Here is a 19,213-nt window from a genome sequence, read left to right on the forward strand (position 1 = left end):
GACATATGAAGTATTAGTGAAGCGTTAGTCGAGGAGCAGACATCAAACCAACGAACGTTGATTCCGGAAATACCTTATTATACGGTTCTTTTATGGCTTTGACCCAGTTCTGTATAATGCCTGGATAAGAAACTTAAAGTTTCGTAAGCTTGCAATAGCTTGCAATACAACATTTACAATTGGTCATTAAAAGTATTGCTGGAATATACAGACAGTAACATAAACCAACCAACCCTACTACCCACAAAACAAGTTTTGGAATGTCAAATTGGTGCTGATTTCTTCAGGAAGAAAACACCAAATCATTTAAATATATGGAAGAGAAGGAAGTACACCTACAGCATAAACTTGCATTTGTTATGGTTTAAATGAAGGGTTTGATTCATAACATGTAGTGTAGTAAATACACAAATGCAAATTGATGGTGGTTCTGTGTCTCCATCTCTGTTGGATATAAGTAGTGCTGCAGTACTGGAGCCAAGGTGAGAGGCCCAGAAGTGTACCTTGCATGGTGGAGTTTAATAGGGGGCTCCAGGTTATATTTTGCATAGGGCTCACACTGTAATGGCATTGTAATACCCTATAACACAAGTGTGCAGTTAACTAGACAAATATGCTCTATGAGATAGGTTCTATTTCCCTTGGTGTTCTCCGCCACCAACAAGTATCCTGAAATAGGGGGAGGGTTGAGGCATCGGATGTGGCCAATGTGGTCAGTCCAAAAAGAATGACAGCGATGACCTGGTGGTCCACAGACTTTACAGTTATGCATCAACACATCTAAAGGTTCTGCACAGGACAGTCAAGCAACCTCTACCATGTGAATTGACCTATCTGTCTAAATATATGCTTTTCACTGGGCGATTAGAGGATCTCTGTGAGAAGTAGAAAGGAGCACTGAAAGAGGGCTCATTCTAACCACCAGTGTGAATAATGACCTCATATGAAAACATAATTTTCTAGTAATGTCCTAAAAATTACCCACCTTTGTTGGGATAATAGAAGTGGAGCCAAACACTTTAGGGTGCATTCTGGGAAATTAGTTTTAGTGAATCCTTATTATATAAGGATATAATATTTAGACAAAACTGATTTTGACCGGGCTTGTGAACAAATCAACAGAAAATTGGTCGGAGAGCTGAAACACATTGGGCCTGATGCTATTCTAGGTGATAAGTAGCTTGCAGATGCGAGCTACTTATCACCTTGCCATCGCACAAGGATTACTGGCAAATCCTATTGCCAGTTTCACTCGTGCGATGGCCTATAGTTAGGGAGCATTACTCAGGTGAAAGGCATGCAAAGTGTAATAGGATAGGGTGTAAGGAACTTGCTGGGCGATAATATCGCCCAAGCGAGTTCTTTTAGCACCCTGCCTAGGGCTAAATGCAATTGGATCAGGCGACTTTATAGTCGCCTGATTATCGGACTCACCAGCGTTTAACACTGGCGAGTCTGACAATTGCATCAGGCCCATAGTGTCTATAGTTAATAAAGCATTAAACAAAACAAAACATGAGTCCATTGTAGACCAACATATTGAGGGGTTCTGTACTCTATAATATACACCTTATACCATGGAGGGTAAAAGGGGTAAGTTAACATACACAGTAAAAGACTTAATACACAAGACCCACAAAACAAGTGCATGGATGAAGCCACCATATAAATGGTATCTCTAGTGATTAATGAATACCGTACAGGCGGTCCCCTACTTACAAATAGGTCCCATTCCAGGAAATTGTAAGTGAAGTTTGTTTGTAAGTTGAGTCATGTATTAAACATAATCTGGACGGGAACGGGAAAAAAGAGCGCAGGCAGCTAGTGGACAAAAAGGGTGCAGCCATCCACTCCCATAGTAAATAACGTTTAATGGGCGCCGAGCAGGAAAAAAGGGCGCCGGAGATAAATAACGTTTTATAAACGGCGTCCGGAGCTTTTTAATGTTTTATAACCGTGCTTGTGATGATTTACGTTTACAAAATGCACCCGTGACAAATAACGCTTATGAAAATACTAAACATATTTATCCTATTTATAACTAAAACATTATTTAACATTTTATCCCTTACTGTTTGTAAAACATTATTATTCACAAAATAAAGCAATCAGTACGTAACGTAAATTGCAATATATTTTTTACAGTCACTATTTGTAAAACATTACTATCCACATAAAAAAGCGAACACTAAGGGGGGTCTTAGGTTTAGGGACCACCAGGGGGGTCTTAGGGTTAGGGTGGTTAGGGTTAGGCACCACCAGGGGGGTCTAGGGGTTAGGGATAGGTACAGGGAGGGTTTTGTGTGAGAGTAGGGTTAGGTATAGTTTTATTAACATTTTTGTAATACATAATAATTTTTTTTACAACACTTTTTAGGAACCTATATATATATATCATCATCATCATTATAAACAATATTTTCAGATTTTATTATAAGAAGAAACGATAAATGAAAATTATTCACAATAAGATACAATTATAACGATTAAACTTATATTAATGATTTTTTAACAAACTTAATTATAAGTTTCACTTTTTAAAGAGTGAAGATTAACGATTTAAGAATTGCCGATTTCATACACCTTATTTAATTCTTTATAAATTTGTAAATCGTTATTTGTAAATATTTCTATAAACGATATTTACACCCCGTGCCCTTTTTGTCCAGGCGCCCTTTTTGTACGTACGCAATCTGGACACCACAGAGGTGCACCTACATACATCACACATAAAGTGCTGACATTCTCACCATCAGTGGGAGAAACTCTTCATTATTTTCCAGCTCCCTGTAGGTTAAATTAATACACACATGCACTGCTGCATACAGGAAGTAGCTACGGCTATGCAAACACTATGAACCCTCTGAAGAAGCAGTTGCGACCGCAACGCACAACAGATACTTACATATTTCAGTCATATTCAATGTATAAGTCTGTTGGCTTAAAGGGATACTTAAGTCTGGCCAAAAAAATGAGTTTAACTCACCTGGGGCTTCCCTCAGCCCCTGCAGCTGATCGGTGCCCTCGCAGCTCCACTCCGATGCTCCTGGACCCGCCGGCGACGACTTCCGGTTTCGCCGTCACCGGCCGACAGGCATGGGAACGCGTGTGATTATTCGCGTTCCCAGCCACAATAGCACCCCCTATACTACTATTGCGGCCTTCTTGCCGCAATAGTAGCCTAGGGGGTGCTGCTGAGGGAAGCCCCAGGTGAGTTAAACTCATTGTTTTGGCCAGACTTAAGTATCCCTTTAAGTATTTATATGAGACTTGCTGTGAAAGCCTTATGTCAGACTATAATGAAATACAATAAGCAGTTATGTGATTCAGGTTGGCCTAGCCTTAGTTGCACTCAATTATTAACATAATGCAGCCCAACACAATGTGATTTAATAGCTGCTTTGAACCCATACCCTCAGACTGATGATGGCATGATGCTTTGGCCAAATATTTTTTATAAAACTATATTTAAAGAAAGAAAGCATCAATTTTAGGTCACATCTATGAACATATTATTGTATGTTGTGTTCAGACTATTCTCCACATTGTCCTAGTTAAGCACTCTCATATACCATCCCCACTCTTGTTTAGTGGTTCTTGTGTATTGGGGCTGTTAAAGGACATCCAAGGTGAAAAAAAAACTGATTAGAAAACAATTGTATTATCCTCCTTTCCCTAAAAAAGAAAGTTTGTTTAAATATCCTACAGTCTTATTTTATATTTAAATTTAGTTTTACGTTTTTACTGTTCCATTGTCTCTGCTCAATCGCACCTTCATTGCAGTATGCCAGAGCTAAAATCATTGAACTATTGAACCTTTTTATCTCTTTCCTGCTCTAAGAAGCCATTTACTGACAGGAAAGTATTTTATGGCTGTGATTGCTTATCAGTGAGGGTTATGCTATAGTCTGACCCAGTCCGGCCCAGTCCTGACCCAGACAGAAACTGTCACTTGCATACATGATGTTTAACTCTTTCAGGCAGAGAAATAAAAAAAGGAACACAGCATAGTTATTTGTGTGAATGGCACTATACATACACAGAAACAAATTACCCCAGCGCTGTCACTCACCCAGGGCTACAGCCTGGTCCGCCGGTGCACAATCCTCCTGTGGGTCACCACCTTTACGTACAGGAAACCAGAAAACGAATGAAGGAGGCACTCAACTGGCGATAATTAAACTTGCGTCTAATCGATAAAGCTGCTCAACACGACATGTTTCGGGGTTGCCCCCTTCCTCAGGTGTATAAGCACACAACAGAACACAGCAAACTTATAACATAGTGCACCACACCCGTGGACAATAGACACCACCCCCATGGTCAGCTGACCTTTGAGGTCACAGTCACAAACACATTAACCCCTCAGGATAAGTCCAAATTCTTCATGGGCACACCTAGTAAACATGGGCATAACGCAAACATTTTGCAATCAAAAAGATAAGCATAATATTACATTAATAGCGCAATCAAAAAGATATGCATAATATTACATTAATATCACAATCAAACAGATATGCATAATATTGCATTCAAAAGATATGCATAACATTGCATTCAAAATATATGCATAATATTACATTAGTACAGTACAGCTAGCTTATTACTATATTGCAAAGACTCGCTGCCCAGGGATTTGTTTGCCCCCTCTCTCTACCACCCACCACCGATGACATGGCTTCAGAACCTAGAAGGGAGGGAAAAGGACAATATATTAATCATAAGAAGCATTTCATGCTAAACATCTCATTAAGACCCCTAGGGGTAACAGAATCCAATCTTCTCATCTATTTAGCTTCCCTTTGCAACAACAATCTTCCCTATCTCCACCTCTACTGAGGGGTGGTATGTGGCCTAGGACTATTCACCTCAGTTGTGTCACCCCATGTCCCGAGGTAAAAAAATGTTTGCCTACCGGAGTGTGACTGCCTGGCATGGATGGATCATAACCACAAATAGAGCCCCTGTGCTCTTGTATCCTTGTTTTCACATCTCTTGTGGTTTTACCCACATACATCAGCCCACAGGGACACTTCAGTGCATAGACCACGTAAGTGCTGTTACAAGTATACAGAGACTTAATCGCAATTTCCGCACCCATGTGAGGATGTCTGACGTGATCGCCTTTCATAATCGAACCGTGACTGTGACCTCACAGGTCAGATGACCATGGGGGTGGTGTCTATTGTCCACGGGTGTGGTACACTATGTTATAAGTTTGCTGTGTTCTGTTGTGTGCTTATAAACATGAGGAAGGGGGAAACCCCGAAACATGTCCTGTTGAGCAGCTTTGTTGATTAAACGCAAGTTTAATTATCGTCAGTTGAGTGCCCCCTTCTTTTGTTTTCCACTATACATACACATGTCTATCTCATCATGTCACATGACCTTGGTTGTCCTTTAAGACATTTACATTTCTAGCCTATGATAGGCTTACTTTAAAGTGACCCTGTGGTGAGCGGGATATGGAAGCTGTCATATTTATCTCCTTTTAAGCAATGCCTATTGCCTGGCTGTCTTGCTGACCCTCTGCCTCCAATCCTTTAAAGTAAACCTGAGATCAACAAAAGGAAAACATTATACATACCTAGCAGAGGCGTAGCTAGGATTTTCAGCGCCTGGGGACAAAGACTATTAATGCGCCCCCCCCCCAAAGTCAAGGATGCGGCGTGCACAGCGCGCCGCGCCAAAAAGGGGCGTGGTCACATAATAAATGTGGGCGTGGTTATGGGTGGAGCCAAATGTATATGAAGGTTAGCAGGCTCACGCTCACCCACCCTCCCTCAGTATGTACCTTCCAGCATGTTCCAAGACAAATTCAGCAATCATGAGCCCCCCCCCCCCCCCCATCAAGACAAATTCCGCAATCATGAGGCCCCCAACATAACCAACTCAGCAATCATGAGGCCCCCAACAAGACAAATTTAGCAATCATGAGGCCCCCAACAAGACAAATTCAGCAATCATGAGGCCCCCAACAAGACAAATTAAGCGATCTTGAGGCCCCCAACAAATCATGAGGCCCCCAACAAGACAAATTCAGTAACCATGAGGCCCCCAAAAAGACAAATTCAGCAGTCATGAGTCACATAAATAGACAGCATTTCACATAAATAGGTAGAATGCCCCCTTAATATGGTAGACACCTCTCACCTGGCAGCAGTTCTCCAAAATACACTCAATCTGACGTGGTTCCCCAAAAATAGGTAGCCCCAGGTCTTTAGTTGTCCCCAGAATAGGTGGCCAGCAGTATAGATGTCCCCAGAATAGGTGGCCAGCGGTATAGATGTCCCCAGAACAGGTAGCCAGGGGTAGAGATGTCCACAGAACAGTTAGCCAGGGGTATATGTGCCCAGTATATGTAGGCAGGGGTATGTGTGCCCAGTATATGTAGCCAGAGGTATATGTGCCCAGTATATGTAGCCAGTGGTATATATGCCCAGTATATGTAGCCAGGAGAATAATATGTGCCCAGTATATATAGTCAGGCGTATATGTGCCCAGTATATGTAGCCAGGGGTATATATGCCCAGTATATGTAGCCAGGGGTATATATGCCCAGTATATGTAGCCAGGGGGTATATATGCCCAGTCCACGTAGCCAGGGGGTATATATGCCCAGTATATGTAGCCAGGGGTATATATGCCCAATATATGTAGGCAGGGGGTATATATGCCCAGTATATATAGGCAGGGGTATATATGCCCAGTATATGTAGCCAGGGGTATATATGCCAAGTATATGTAGCCAGGGGGTATATATGCCAAGTATATGTAGCCAGGGGTATATATGCCCAGTATATGTAGCCAGGGGTATATATGCCCAGTATATGCAGCCAGGGGGGTATATATGCCCAGTCCACGTAGCCAGGGGGTATATATGCCCAGTATATGTAGCCAGGGGTATATATGCCCAGTATATGTAGCCAGGGGTATATATGCCCAGTATAAGTAGCCAGGGGGTATATATGCCCAGTCCACATAGCCAGGGGGTATATATGCCCAGTATATGTAGCCAGGGGTATATATGCCCAGTATATGTAGCCAGGGGGTATATATATGCCCAGTCCACGTAGCCAGGGGGTATATATGCCCAGTATATGTAGCCAGGGGTATATATGCCCAGTATATGTAGCCAGGGGTATATATGCCCAGTATAAGTAGCCAGGGGGTATATATGCCCAGTCCACGTAGCCAGGGGGTATATATGCCCAGTATATGTAGCCAGGGGTATATATGCCCAGTATATGTAGCCAGGGGGTATATATGCCCAGTCCACGTAGCCAGGGGGTATATATGCCCAGTATATGTAGCCAGGGGTATATATGCCCAGTATATGTAGCCAGGGGTATATATGCCCAGTATATGTAGGCAGGGGTATATGTGCCCAGAGTAGGTAGCCAGGGGTATATGTGCCCAGAGTAGGTAGCCAGGGGTATATGCCCAGTATATGTAGTTAGGGGTATATGTGCCCATTATATGTAGGCAGGGGTATATGTGCCCAGAGTAGGTAGCCAGGGTTATATGTGGCCAGAGTAGGTAGCCAGGGGTATATGCCCAGTATATGTAGTTAGGGGTATATGTGCCCAATATATGTAGGCAGGGGTATATGTGCCCAGAGTAGGTAGCCAGGGGTATATGTGCCCAGAGTAGGTCGCCAGGGGTATATGTGCCCAGAGTAGGTAGCCAGTAGCCAGGGGTATATGTGCCCAGAGTAGGTAGCCAGAGGTATAGGTGCCCAGAGTAGGTAGCCAGGTGTCCCCCTCCCCAGCAGGAGGGGAGCAGCGCAGAGAAGAGGAAGAGCTGCTCTCTCTCCCTCGCCGTCCCCTCCAATGTCTGTCCGGGGGCTGGCAGCGGCGGGCGGAACTTACCTCCGTCTCGTCGCAGCGCCGGATGGGTCTGCCGCTACTCCGGTCTGGTTCAGACCAGAGCAGCGGCTGCGCACCCGAACTTCCGGCCGGCGCTGGAGCGAGACGGAGGTGAGTTCCGCCCGCCGCTGCCAGCCACCGGACAGACATTGGAGGGGACAGCGAGGAAGAGAGAGAGCACCTAAGGTGAGGGAAGGAGGGGGGAGATGGCCCCCCTTCCCCACCGTCCGCTCTTCTCTGCGCTGCTCCCCTCAGCCCCGCAAAAAAAAAAAAAAACCCGAAGCTCAGCTGGGCGCCCTTGGGGACCCGGCGCCCCGGGGCACTTGTCCTACCCCGACCCCCCCTAGCTCCGCGCCTGATACCTAGGGCTTCCTTCAGCCCCCGTTAAGCCAATCAGTTCCTTGCTATCCTCCTCTGCCACCTACATCCTCCAGTAGATGCCCTGTTATCTTCGAAAATCAGGGTGCACTGAAGCATGCAGGGCCAGATTGCGCCTGCATCAACTGGCCCTGACTGGCGGAGACAACGGGGCATCTACCGGCGGATCTATGTGGCGGAGGAACCGATTAGCCTGAAGGGGGCTGCAGGAAGCCTGAAGGGGGCTGCAGGAAGCCCCAGGTCTGTATAAGCTTTTTTTTTTTGTCGTCTCAGGTACATTTTAAGCCCCTGACCCAGAAATAGAATGCAGATCAGGTGCTCTAACTAATGTTTCACCAGTCACCACACTAGCCCTATGTATGCTTCTGGAGAGTGATTCAGGCACGTCTGTAACCAAAACAGGAGGGACAGGCAACTTACTATAGGGTCACTTTAAGAGTATTTAAAATTTTGTGCAGGCATTTGGCAAATGTACCCACTTACATCCTACAGTTAAATGCACAGAGAAAAATTATACCTGGAATATTGATATAAGTTTATGTCTGATTTCCTGATCTCAAACTGTCTTCACAGTAGTACATTTTTAAGAGTATTTAATGCAAATGTAAGCAGAAATGTCTAACACATTAAATAATGTATCGTGCCATTTCACACATCTGCAAATAGACTGGTTTGAAATTCCATGGGGACATAAAATGTGTTGCAGTGGGGAGGCAGCAGTGTGGACAGGTCGGCAGAGGCCTCTCCAATAGACTCTGTGAAGTACCCCGGAAGATTAGAAGTGGAACAGTTACATGGATATGCACTACGACAGGGGACATTAATACTTTCATTTCTGTTCAGTGTCATTTTGTTATTAAAGGAGTTGATGCTTGTGTTTTCTGGACACTATTTGTGGATCTATATTGGAGTACATATTACCGCAGCGCTGCATCGTTGGGAGCCGGGATAAGCCGATAATAATAATAACATATTGGCCTGCCTAGCACCTATCCTAACCTTGACCCTCCCGTTTAAGTGTCTAACCTTAATGCCTAACCTTAACCCCACCTAAAAGTGCCTAACACTAATTTAAACTTGGACGCCCAAACTACCGATAGATGTAGCTGATTGTCTACGGCTAAAATTGGCACTAGCATAGCGCTAAAATTGGCACTGGCACAAGCATTGGCGTAAGCATAATTCAGGCAACTCAATTAGAAATGTTGTGTAATCTTTATTTATTTTTTTTTAATTCAGCACACTTTTATCTTAATAGAATTGGTAATTTTAGATGTGAAAAGGTCAGATAAGGGCTACATGTTTCACTTTTTTTACCCAAGAGAGAAGGCGTATCACTCAGCTCAGAATCATGTTTTTGTTGTTTCTGCACAGAAGCATGTTTATGTCTTTAATCCATTATTACATAGCATTTTAATTTACAAATTCCAGCACCCCAACCTTGTTTTGTTCATATTAATATTGCAGCTGGAGCATGTCTGCTTGGGGCTTTAACTGAACATTACCAACCAACATTTTGCTTGACATGAGGTGTGTTCTGTGAGAGGTGGCTGTAATCGACAACACCACCCGTATCAAGGACCATGATGGCTGGTATTGTTCAGGTGGAGGAGCACTGCACTGGCCTTCTCAGCCATCCTGGAAATACCAACCTGAATGGGCAACAAGGGGTTAAAAGAGCATTGAAGGAACATGTTAACATTTTTATGCTTAATAAATAATTTGAAATAAATTATAAACATATGTTAAAAAAAAAAAGAAAGAAGACAAGACACTGATAAAGGCATAGCAAGTGACAAGTGATAAATAGTGCTCAAGAAAGCTCAGCAAAAGCAATAGAAATTGCCCAAAATGAGGCGCTAATAGGCTGATTTTGGTCCCCTTAGTCCCTTTCACACTAAAGGTCCGTACACACGCCGGACTGGAGGCAACGACGGGTCCGTCGTTGCCTCCCGCTGGGTGGGCATGCCAACGACAGTCCGGCGTGTGTACGGACCTTTACACTTACCCAGGAGTTCTTGTTCACCATGAGCTTGCTGGGCAATCCGTAACTCTATTTTAATGCAGCGAGTGACTTAGAATTTGCATGGAGTTAATTAGACAATTGACAAGAAACTATATGCAATACAGGGCAATAGTATATGTTTCAAGATAGATTTTTGAAGCTCTTATGAACTGAGCCTCTTGAAAGTCATGATGGAATCTCAATTCTTCAAGTTTGGTTTTGCATTATCTTTCCATTAAGCAGATTTACTAATGAGAGTGCAATTCTCTGTCCAATATTTTACTTCAAACTGGTTCCTCAGCTGCAAAATGGTTTAGTATTATTATTTTATTTTCTGCAAAGTCAAATATAGCCTTTGTGGTCAGCTACAAGCTTCGACATTTGCAATGAAATGATTTCCTATAAACCTTCTATTCTATTTTTAAGGGATGAAAAATTGGCAGGAATATGTCGATCTTCAGATATCTTAAAGGGCAACTGTATTGAGAGGGATATGGAGGCTGCCATATGCATTTCATTTTAAGCAATATGAGTTGCCTGGCAGCCCTGCTAATCCTCTTCTTCTAATACGTTTAGCCATAGACCCTGAACAAGCATGCAACAGATCTGGTGTTTCTGACATTATTGTCAGGTCTTACAAGATTAGCTGCATGCTTGTTTCTGGTGTGATTCAGACACTACTGCAGCCAAATAGACTAGTAGGGCTGCCAGGAAACTGGTATTGTTTAAAAGGAAATAAATATGGCAGCCTCCATATCCCTCTTGTTACAGTTGTCCTTTAAAGTGGATCCGAGATGAAAAACTAACTATAACAAGTAACTTGTCAATATATCTTATCTAAAGTTAAGATAGTTTACACAACATATCTAGTTGCAAACAGCTTTAAAAGTTTATGATTATTTATTCCTGTGATACAATGAGGACAGCCATGTTCTGTTTGTCACATTGTCACAGGCTGAGGGCTGCAGATGCTATCAGCTTGCCTGTGTGTAAATTCAGTCCCCTCTCCTCCCCCCTCCCCCCATCTGCCTCTGAAATCTCTGGCTAGTAACCTCCTCCTGCCCAGACTGAGCTCCCATAAGCCCTTGCTACAGTGCCAAGGAACTGCAAAAAAGTTGTGGGCGAGCCTTGTTTAGTTTATAGGGAATTAGAGTATTAAAATAAAACTAAAAAAGTATTTGGCTTGAGGAATGCCCTATAAACTATAGGAAAGGAACACAATTATGCAATGAGTAAAAGTTTATCTCGGATCCACTTTAAGTGATTTGATAAGAAGGCCATTCCAAGTTTTGTTTCTGGCTTTTTGAAAATCAGCAAAATTAGAGTGGTGTAAAAAAATATGTATCCCCGTTCTGATTTCAGCACTTATCGTATAGTACCCACACTGTATACAGTAGTCTCTGATATTTAAACATACTGTAATATTATAAATAAGAGTATGTATTAAACCAAAATGTTTTAAATGTGTATGGCATTTGACTGGGGAATAAAGTTAACAAATATGGCTAATATGTGTATTCAATGCTTATATCTGACAAACCTAAAAGACCACTATCGCGAAAATTGTAAAACTTTAAAAAATACATGTAAACACATTTAAATAAGAAGAACATTTAATACAGGGAAAAATGAGCCGTAAATTACTTTTCTCCTATGCTGCTGTTACTTACAGTAGGTAGTAGAAATCTGACATTACCGACAGGTTTTGAATTAGCCCATCTGCCCATACAGGATTCTCAGGGTTTTCTTTATTTTCAAAAGCACAGTTGCTCCTTCCATCTGCCAAAAGAGTGTGCAGTGAGCAGGGAGGTTGGCCAGCATCTTTGTATAGATCCTTTTCAGGGAGTGTCTATATAAACAATAAAGGCAATTCTGAGAATCCCCCATGAAGAGAATGACTAGCCCGGTTCTGTCAGATTTCTACTACTTACTGTAAATGCCAGCAGCATAGGAGAAAAGTAATTTATGGCTCATTTTACTCTGGAAATAATGTACTTCTTATTTATATGTCTTTACGTGTATTTTAAATTTGAAGATTTTCGTGATAGTCTTCCTTTAAGGAGGGCATTTATGAAAATCAAGCTGGCCATCTTAAAGTGAACCTGAAGTGACATGTGGCATGATGAGATAAACATTATTATTATTATTTTATTATTATTATTTTTAGTATTTACAGTATATAGCGCCGACATCTTCCTCAGCGCTGTACAGAGTATATTGTCTTGTCACTAACTGTCCCTCAGAGGAGCTCACAGTCTAGTCCCTGCCATAGTCACATGTCTATGTATGTATTGTAGTGTGTGTATCAAAGTCTAGGGCCAATTTAGGGGGAAGCCAATTAACGTATCTGTATGTTTTTGGGATGCGGGAGGAAACTGATAGTGCCCGGAGGAAACCAACGCAGACAAGGGGAGAACATACAAACTCCTTGCATATGTTGACCTGGCTGGAATTCGAACCATACACACATATGATACTAACCTTGCTAAGACATTATATGAAGTCCCTTTCTGTTTTTCAGTACAGGAAGAGTTAAGAAACTTAAAGAGAAACTCCAATGAAAATAATGTAATAAAAAAAGTTCTTCATTTTTACAATAATTATGTATAAATGATTTAGTCAGTGTTTGCCCATTGTAAAATATTTTAAATCCCTGATTTATATTCTGACATTTATCACAGGGTGACATTTTTACTGTGGGCAGGTGATGTAGCTGCTGCTTGCTGTTTTGGCAGTTGGAAACAGCTGTAAACAGCTATTTCCCACAATGCAACAGGGCTCACAGACAGGAAAATGCCAAGAGTAGTACTCAGAATTTCTTTGTGGGAGGGGTTTCACCACAATATCAGCCATACAGCGCCCCCTGATGATCCGTTTGTGAAAAGGAATAGATTTCTCATGTAAAAGGGGGTATCAGCTACTGATTGGGATAAAGTTCAATTCTTGGTCGGAGTTTCTCTTTAAGTTGTTATCATGGACGTAACAATCACCCCTGCAACCCATGCCATTGCACGGGGCCCAGAGGCTTTCGGGGCCTCTCCTCCTCCCTCTTCCCAACTGCAAGTGCAGCCAATTAGCAAAGAAACCTCCCCATTCACTTACAAAAACCGTGTGCAGGAGCGTGAGTAATTTTTTTCCTGCTTCCACACACTGCTGTCAACACTCTCTGCTGTCATTCGCTGGCTCCCGATCACATGACCCAAGTGGTGTTCGGGAACCAAGGGGGCCCCATGCTATCATTTTTGCAGGAGGGCCCTATTAAGACTAGTTATGCCCCTGGTTGTTATCTATGCAAACGAGCTTCTCTGAGCTTGTGGACAGTGAAAGTCAGTCCAGTTTTTTAAAGAGCAAATAAAAGCTTGAACAGCCAAGAAACAGCAAAGGACAGCTTGAGATACGGTTTTACTGCAGGAAAATTCAAAGGGTGTTTAGTTTTGCTTCTTTTACATCTTAAAAGGCAGAGTGTGGATTCTAAACTGCAACTGTGACAATATGATGCAATGTTATAAATAAAGCTATATAACTAAAAACAAAAATATGAGACACTTTTCTCTGCTACCAATATTCTATTTATTATCCATACTACACATACAATTCATTATCTTGTATGTTTGCTTTCACTTTAGGTTCACTTTAAGTTAATTTGTTCTTATCCTTACACATTATGTCTGTCAGAGTCCACTGTTTATAAGGGCAAACTGTAAAAGGTGTATTAACCACCTTAGCGGTATGGACGAGCTCAGCTCGTCCATTACCGCCAGAGGGTGCCGCTCAGGCCCTGCTGGGCCGATTTTGTTCAAATAAAGTGCAGCACACGCAGCCGGCACTTTGCCAGCCGCGTGTGCTGCCCGATCGCCGCCGCTCTGCGGCGATCCGCCCCGAGCAGCGGCGAAAGAGGGTCCCCCCAGCCGCCTGAGCCCTGCGCAGCCGGAACAAATAGTTCCGGCCAGCGCTAAGGGCTGGATCGGAGGCGGCAGACGTCAGGACGTCGGCTGACGTCCATGACGTCACTCCGCTCGTCGCCATGGCGACGTAGTAAACAAAACACGGAAGGCCGCTCATTGCGGCCTTCCGTGTTACTTTTGGCCGCCGGAGGCGATCAGAAGAACGCCTCCGGAGCGCCATCTAGTGGGCTTTCATGCAGCCAACTTTCAGTTGGCTGCATGAAATAGTTTTTTTTTAATTTAAAAAAAACCCTCATGCAGCTGCCCTGGCGATCTTAATAGAACGCCAGGGTGGGAGCTACACACTCACCACCTGTACATTAGATTTTTAACATTCATCTGGGAGTGCTGTGAGTTTTTGCACTTATTATTGTACTAAACACTGTTGTATAGGTATTGTTTGATTTGTATAGTAGTTGTCAAGTTAAAAACTACTCACATTTCATGATTTATAGTTAGTACCTTTGCATTTCATTTTGTAGTTAAACATTTCCAGCGACAGTAGCTCAACATGGCCACCCATTGTTTTGCCTTTTTATCACAGCTTTTTTCTGTTTATACTTTGTACCCATTACATTTCTGTCTATTCCCTCCCTGAGATGGATGTGAAGAGTCATATTGTACTCTTTTTATTATATCCTGATTCCTTAATGTGGTTTTAAGTTTTGAAATAAAATGTCAGATTGATTAAATAAATCTAGTTTGTATACAACGTATTTTTTTGCCAAATATTATTATTATTATTTATTGTTTTTATAAAGTGCCAACATATTACGCAGCGCTGCACAATAGATAAATGGGTTGACATACAAGGTAGAACATACAGGAAACTCACAACAAAACAAGATCATGCAAATGATTTGATAACAGTACAGTTTCATAGGTCAAAATAGAGACTGTTCTAGTCCACGAGACGAGTGATTGACAGTAAGATTGCATAATCAAGATGGAAACACTAGGGAGGAGGGCCCTGCCAGAGGCTTTAAATCTAAAGGGTGGGGGTGGAGATAATAGGTGCATCTGTTGAGAGGGTGTCTAACAGAATGTATTATGGTGCTGGTGTAGGGGGGTATGCGAGCATGAAAAGGTGAGTATTGAGAGCTTGTTTGAAGGTATTAAAGGTGGGGGCGAGTCTGATGGCTGTTGGGAGCGAGTTCCAGAGAGTGGGGGCAGCCCTAGTGAAGTCCTGCAATCGTGCATGGGACTGAGATATCACAACAAATAATTTAATATTAAAGTCCAAAGAATAATTTCCCTTTTTTTTTGCTTTAGAGACATTGACTACACGGTGCTTTGCAATTTATTAGGTAGTATAGGTAGTATGATTTTTTGTGTGGTTAAGATAATATGATATATATGATAAATATTTATTTTAAAATAAAGAAACTAAGTGGTGTCGATTATGTAGCATATAATGCTATAGAAACTTGTTTATAGATTTGGATTCTTGACTCCACAATGAGCACCCAATGAGAACCCAAGCTGATTAATCCTATTAATATATGTGCCGTGCAGAAAATATTAATAAAATATTTCTGAATAAAAACAGATTTATCCCTCCAAATGAGGAGAAATGCAGACAGATATTTGCAAACCCACACAAACTCACAGAGAACATTAGGCTAAGCTCTGAGTCAGATAACATGCTTATTCCCACAGACCTTGAATGTGAAAAACGTGATAAACCAGAGCAGGCGATGGACAAATGCCACTAAAGGATTAATTGCAACATGTACTGGCAGAATCTCGTAAGACCAATCTAAACTTATGCTTTTTATGTACAACTAGGAATGACAGGGACATTTTCCTAAAGATGAATACCCACCACAAAGACTGCGGAAGATGGATCTGAGGATACGATACACACGATGCAATGAACGATCGTTCCCTGATCCATCTTACACAATCATGTACCGTGGGAATAAACGACAGACGCGAACACGGTAATTAGAGTGGGGGGTCAATGGGGATCAGAACGACCGTCAATGATTGGATCCATCATGATGGACAATCAATGTGAATGATTATCGCGTGTAATCGGTAGTTGTTGAAGATCGTTTAACGAGCTCTCCTTAAACAATGTTACATGATAGCACACAAACGGACATTCATTGATGATTCAACTTGAAAATCTTCTAGTGGGTATGAGCATTTACATGCACTAACCCTGGTAATTAAATTAGCTGGCATCTGTAACAACTTTTCAGCTGCCAGCAAACTGGTTACAAAACTTGTGCTTGACAAACATATGTCCTTATTTGGTCAGTGATGCCACTGACAAAATCTCATGTTACCCCAAACAATGTTCCTGGCCAGGATTCCACTTAGTTTGTGTAACGATGGGGTGTTGCAACTCAGACGTCTGATTATTGTGTGATCTGCAGAATCACCAATAATACAGACTCTATACCTGATTATGTGGTGATCTGCAGTATCACCAATAATGCAAGTATAGAATGCAGATATATAAAGGTGTATGGTGTTTGGTGCACAGTAGAATAAATAGATAGATCTCACCAGAGGAGCTGGCGAGCACTATCCGCAACAACAAGGCTAGGCCTCACCAGAGGAGCTGGTGGGCACAATCTGTAATTTAACGCTAGACCTCACCAGAGGAGCTGGTGGGTAGTAGCTGTAAGAGTAACTGATAGTTTAATGAGACCTCACCAGGGGAGCTGGTGGATACTTTCGGCAACAGTAACTGTACAGTTCGGCTAAACCTTACCAGAGGAGCGGATAAGGTACTATCTGCAAAAGTGACTGTATAGTTTGGCTAGACCTTACCAGAGGAGCTGGTAAGGTACTATCAGTCACAGTAACTGAATAGTTTAAACTAAACCACACCAGAGGAGCTGGTGGGTATTTTCAGAAGAGCACCTCACCGGTGGCGAGGGCCCAGTGGTGAGTAGAGAGGTCAGACAGGCAAAGTTCGGCAACTGAGAGGCAGATACAGTACAGAATCGTTAGGCAGAAGAGTAGTAGTTAATCAGGCAGAGGTTCAGCAACAAGATCAGATGAGCAGAAGTACAGAAACGATAAGCAATAGCATGGTCAGAGTATAGCCAGAATCATACACAGGTAATCAGCAATACAATATAATAATAGTCCTAGTCTTGTGTGAAATCCCTGGTTTCCTCCCAGATCAAAGCACACCGGATACTAGTCAAAGGTCTGAACGCTAATACAAGTGTATTCGCAACAGCAGACAAGTTGCAAATGACCAGTGAAGGCTTAAGAAGCCGAGGAGAGCTCACAGCCACGCCCCTTACCAATCAGCCAATCCGAGTGGCATGAGTCACCTCTGACGTGAGTCACCGGCAGGTCAGCTGACGCGCCTTCTTCCAGCATAAATGTCCTGTCTCCGCGCAAGCCCGCACGATACAGCGACCCTATGAGCAAGAGACAGTACCGTTCCTGGCGTGCTAGACGCCGACGGAACGGATGAGGCCTGTGAACAGGGAACAAAGGCGGCTGTGGGTATACCCTGCGTGTCCGCAGCCGCCATAGTTGCAGATGTTACAGTTTGTCATTACATTGTAAAGAAGAAAGACTGTAGCCTCACAGTGAAGATTTCAATTAAGATCCAAACACCAGAGTCCACAAGCCCAAATGTTTCTTCAAAAATAATGCTGCCACACTGCTCACATCACACAAGGCCTCTATCAAGCTAAGAAGACCCCTGAAGTTATAAAAAGACATTGCAGAACATAATTAACCTACTTTGAAAGTTGTAGTCTGTGTTTCATTTTAGTACATGTGTATAACATCTTATTTTAGTTTTTATTACATTTAATGTAAACTTACTTCAGGTTTGATACTTACCAATGATGAGGGAAGACTCTGGATCCAACAGAGCTTCCCTCCTGCTCTCTCGGTCTCCTGGTTCTCTCGCAGTCTGCCGTTCAAATTTCCCACTGGCTGTGACTTTGGCACTTCTTGGGCAGGCTTTGGAAGTACTTGGGTCTCTGGGAGCCCACGCAGTCGAGCAGTATGAAGCTGCTCAACTTACAGAAGTATTCTGAGACCTGAGTACTTCCAAAGCCTTTCCGAGGAGACCCGAAGGCTTCTTCAATAGTAAAGTCAGAGTGCTGCAACAGGCGGCTTGGCAGTGGAATGGGGGGGGGACAAAGAGAGAACTGAGAAGGCTCTATGGGATGCAGAGCCTTCCTGCTTCCTAGGTAAGTATCTAACTTTTTTTTGGGCTCGGTGCAGGTATCCTTTAACACTTATGGTCAATGAGTAAGGGGTTCAATCTCTATAGTAACTGAGTAATACTGGGTTGGTTATGTGCATTCCACATTATTAGAACTTGTACATAGCGCAACCTACCTCCAGGCATCCCCACTAGGGGAGCCTGCATGCCCATTAGCATTGCTACCCCAAACACGGTAGGACATTGAACGGCATAGGTTGCTTATGAAAAAGGAGTGGGTTGGAGACTGAATTACTTTGAGTAAAATTGTAACATTTACTGGCAATGTAGCACACTACACAATAAGCAAATACAATGGCAGAACTGATCAATTACAAGTTCAACTGAAAAGCAGACATAATTATAATACAATAAGTATGCAGTAATAGCTTTCACAGACTGCAGCTCAGTTGTTTTAATATCAGCTACTCACCTGAAAAAAACTCTATACGTCCCATGTAGTGGTCGCTTGGAAGGAAGAATGAAGTTGAGATCACACGGCAATTGCATTGCTAAAATGTATTACGCTTATGTCTAGGGATGCGCTTTTGGAATTCCACGAAATTCTGTTTACGTTGGTTGGTATGTGGAAATCATTATGCAGAAATCGGAATTCCGCAGTAATACTGCATAAGGCCTGGAACCCACTGAAATCCGCAAACGCAAAACGCAACCGCTAGCGTTTTGCATGAGCGGTTTGCAAGCGGATTCATGCGAGTTTTCGGTCGCGTTTTGCAACAGTGTATTTTTTTCCTCAGCGGTTGTGTAGCGTTTTGCGTTTCGCGTTTTTATCCTGATTGGTCCTGTGAATTATTTTTAATTTTGT

This window comes from Hyperolius riggenbachi, chromosome 2 (assembly GCF_040937935.1).
Source record: "Hyperolius riggenbachi isolate aHypRig1 chromosome 2, aHypRig1.pri, whole genome shotgun sequence".
In the NCBI taxonomy this organism is placed as follows: Eukaryota; Metazoa; Chordata; class Amphibia; order Anura; family Hyperoliidae; genus Hyperolius; species Hyperolius riggenbachi.